The sequence below is a fragment of the Bidens hawaiensis genome, unplaced genomic scaffold (assembly GCF_021521415.1).
Source record: "Bidens hawaiensis isolate Kalapana, Puna unplaced genomic scaffold, B.hawaiensis_p1.1 tig00062510_1, whole genome shotgun sequence".
In the NCBI taxonomy this organism is placed as follows: Eukaryota; Viridiplantae; Streptophyta; class Magnoliopsida; order Asterales; family Asteraceae; genus Bidens; species Bidens hawaiensis.
The window spans coordinates 1-4,494 of NW_027501219.1; the positions used below are offsets into that span (position 1 = coordinate 1).

Genomic DNA, 4,494 nt, shown 5'->3' on the forward strand with positions numbered 1-4,494 from the left:
GTTTCGTTTTGGTCGGTTCAGTGTTTTTGTTTTGTTTTGGTCAGCTTTTCAGTTGCATTTTGCTTTTTTTTTTTTGTTTCGTTTTGGTCAATTTTTCGGTTTCATATCGGTTTTTTTATTTCGTTTTGGTCGTTTTTCTATTTCGATTCAGTTTTGTTTAGGTTTGGTCGATTAGGTGTTTTTGTTTAGTTTTGGGTAGCTTTTCGGTTGCATTTCGTTTTTTGGTTTCGTTTTGGTCAGTTTTTCGGTTTCATTCCGGTTTTTATTGTTTCGTTTTGGTCGTTTTTCTATTTCGGTTCAGTTTCGTTTTTGTTTATTTGTTTCGTTTTAGTCGGCTTGGGGTTTTTGTTTCGTTTTGATCGTTTTTTGGGTTTCGGATGAGTTTTGTTTCGCACGTGATAGTTTGGGTATTTTGAATTAGATAAATTTTGGATAACTTAGATATTTTGTTTTGACCAATTTTAACTTATAAATGAAACTCACTTGTATATTTTCAACCCATCCTGACTCACTTGAAGAACTTTTATGATCCATCCTAACCCATTTTACTTTTGAAGTTTATCCATCTTAACCCAAAACAATCCATTTGGGTTGAGTTTGCCACCCTTAGAGAAGTCTACAACCTTAGGTTGCTGCTGCCTGTTGAGGAATTTTGAAGTAGAGGATGAACTGTTACATGGCTATTCAAATGTTTTAATGATAACATACATGACAATTAACTTAACTTAGATGTTTATTTTCTACTTTGTAGCCTGCAAAATTTCTGTAAAGATTTGCATAAAATTTGAATTAACAATTTTTTTTAGTAATGAACGGTAGTAATCAAATTAAACATATTAGAATAAGTTGTGAGCAGCAGTAAGCCAGTAATCAAACTAGCTAGAATAAGTTGTGTTGTATTAATAATAGATTATAGAATTAGTTTTGGCTTCGAATTTCATCAAAAATCGAACAACCCGCAGCCAGCAAACACAATAATTTTGATATTGAATACAAGTAACCGAGCGAAAAGAACAACAATAATAAGTAACATGAAAACTAATAACTTACGAATTAGTGAGGAGAGGAGAGGTTATGATAAATTGGGAGTGGAGAGTTACATATAGGAAGAAAATCAAAAACCAAGTTATAAAATCAACCAAGTTATACTAGAATAATTATTAAACATTCCTGAGTATTATTATGATATGACCATCCAATAGTTTGTGGTTTCCCAAATTACAATATTGCGTACAAGCAATGTTTTAAAAACCGGTATTTTACTTGTATCGGATTAGGCTAAAACATGGTACAACCGGTTGAACCGCGTAATACCGGGAGGTTCAACCGGTCGAATAGCTTACCTTATAATTGCCCTATAAATGTAATTTTAATCCAAAAATAACCTAAAACTAAATGATTACTATAACAAAAAATAATCCAAAAGTTAATCCATATTAAAAAATAATGTAAAAACACTCAATTTAAAAAAAAATAGTCCTAAAGTTTACACGTTTGAATGTTAATTGTTAGGTTAAAATAATTTTGAAAAAATATGGGCTACAAATATCAAAAATTTATCGGGCTTAAAACCGATTTGCCGGTAAAAACCGGTATTTTAGACAAAAACCGCCGGTACGATGTTCTAGCAAACCGGTCAAAAATACCGGACTTAAATACCAGCCTACTATCCGAAATCCGGTTTAACCGGCCGGTTAGAACCGGTTTTTAAAACACTGCGTACAAGGCAAACAATATGTTGATCAAACATACCTAATAATATCATAATACATGTTCCATTTACATGCGCATAAGTAAATTCTTGCAAGTTTAAGGATATTCATTATCAATCATGTGAAATATTGAATAGAATAAATAGAGAAAAGCTGACTATCGGAATCGAACCGATGACCAACACATTACAAATGCGATATTGATGGCTCTTATTGAACATAACACGCCACTACAAGATAGTCACTCATACAGTGTGGCGTTTGATAATCTTGGAGTAGGGATTGCAATGAGAGCAACCTTTTTCTGCAACACGATCCCAAACTTTTCAGAAAGATCATGTCTTTTCCCCTCTTCCAAATTCCAATCAAAAGAATGAATGATGGATCCAAGCAAAAGCATAAACATCCGCTCTGCCATGGCGGACCCTACACATATCCTTTGTCCATAACCAAATGGAAAATAACTAAAGTCACTGCCAGTAAAATCCCAATTACCATCCAAAAACCTTTCTGGTCGAAATTCCATTGGGTTTTCCCAAATGACAGGATCCCTATGTATTGCCCATGCATTCACAAACACTTGAGCACCTTCGGGGACCGTGTAGCCGCCAATAACGCATGACTCACTCGCACAATGGGGGACCAACAGTGGAAGTGTAGGATGCAATCGAAGAGTTTCTTTCATGATGGCAGTTAAGTAGGGTAATTTGTTGGTGTGAGATTCTTCCACTATGTTGTCTATTCCGACCACTTTATCTAATTCATGTTGTGCTTTATATAGGATTTTGGGTTGGTTCATTAACTCGGCCAAGGAAAACTCGATTGCGTTTGAGTACGTATCGGTCCCTCCAACCACCATATCCTGACAATTTGAATATATAGGCATGCAATTAGTAAATTTCATCTTATGTATCTAATTTTGATATCGTAACAAGGATTAATGCTATTGCTATACAGGTTATTCTACTCTGAAGATCTTAATATAACTTAGAATTTGAAAACTAATTCGACTTGAAAATTTGAATCGATATAATCACTATTTTTTAGTTTTAAATTATGAAATTGAATACAAAAAATTGAATCCGGTTCAAATACATCAGACGATGACGATGCTCCAAGAATATATATATATATAGGATGAGTATTAATACAGAACCCTTAAATTATTTAAGAACTTGAAAGAACTCTTGAAAACTAACGTTTTTTATAAATTTTTTTGTATGTTAGTTTTATTTGAGTGTAGTTTTATCACTATTTATATATATATATTTACGATTACAATTATTAAAATTAGTTTTTACACAAATCTTTTTTTTTTTGCATATATGTAAATTTGTTATTATATAAATTTTACACATATGTAAACTTGTGATTTATATATGTAATCAAAAATTTATATATAAAATATGGTAAAACTAGTCTTATACAATGTTAATATATGAAAAAAAAAATAAAAAAATGTTTGGTTCTTATGAGTTTCTAAAAGTTCTTAACTTTTTTGGAGTTCTCAAATGATACTAACATATATATATATATATATATATATATATATGGAGAGGATCAAGAGAAAACTCATCCTTAGAAAGAAAAGACAGTACCATGAGCAAGGCTTTGAGATTAGTGATGGTGAATGGCGGATCGGAGTGGCCGCGATCTATAAGCCGCAACAAAACCTGCAAAAAATCCTTGTTTTCTTGGCCACCCGTTGGCATTTTCCTCCTTTGATCTATCACAGTGTCAAAAATCACATCTAATCTGTTTACCAGCCTTTGTATTTTCTTTCTAATTCGTTGCAGATCAAATGGAGCCAAAGCCGGATAATAATCCGACACGTTTGGCATCGCCACGTATCCAACTATCTCATGCATCACTTCCCGTAATTCTGCTCCAAGTCTCTCCTTATCACCCCACATCATCCCGGTAATCATATTCCACCCTGAGAAAACAGCGGCTCCCCAACTTCCACTGGCGACCCAGCATGGTTGTAAAAGTAGTTCACAGTGTTCCGGACCTCTTTCCTGCGGATAAAGTAAACCGAGTCCAAAACTTGGTTGCTAAGCAATTCATGAACGCAAATCCTTCTCAGCATCCGCCACTGGTCGCCGTATTGAGCTGAAACCATGTCATTTGCATCGTATGTTCCCACTTTCCCAGCAATTGGAACGCTTCGGTTTGCAAAGGTGATTTCGTTTACTTTTAACACCTCACGGGCGAGCTCCTGAGAGGTGATGAGAATGGTCAGCTTTTTACCGAGCCAGAGCCTTGAAATCGGACCGTATTTTTTGGCCACTTGGGCAAAGTAGGAGTGGAGTTCTGGATCAAGAGACAAGAGGTTACCGACAAGCGGTAGAGGCCGTGGGCCTGGAGGAAGTGGTGGGTTCGGGTTCCTTGATGTTAACATGTTCCATAGAAGCCAGAATATGGATAGTAGAGTGGTTATTATGAGAATGTTGGTTGCAACCTCTCCCTTTGGTACCGTAGCGAAAACTAGTTTGGACATCGCTGGGTAATTTGTGTAAAAATGTAAAGATTGAAATTTGATTAGGAAAAGACATTGGTTATCATGTTAGTTAAATAGCGAGTGTAGTGTCCAAAGAGGGAATCCTTTAATTTGTTAACAAGAAGATGCTCTATTCAGTATTCACATATATAATACAATTTTATTATATATTCTGGCTGCTAGCTAGCTAATTAGCCATATATGTCCAAATAATCACTCACTAATTAACAAATTTTCATGTCAATCATTTTTATAAACAATTCCTTGATATTTATCAAGAAC

General features: G+C 34.6%; 1 pseudogene; it reads right to left on the minus strand.

Annotated features, from left to right (window-relative positions):
• Positions 1–1,953: 1,953 nt before the first annotated feature.
• LOC143603716 (7-ethoxycoumarin O-deethylase-like) lies at positions 1,954–4,212 on the minus strand (annotated as a pseudogene).
• Positions 4,213–4,494: the final 282 nt, after the last annotated feature.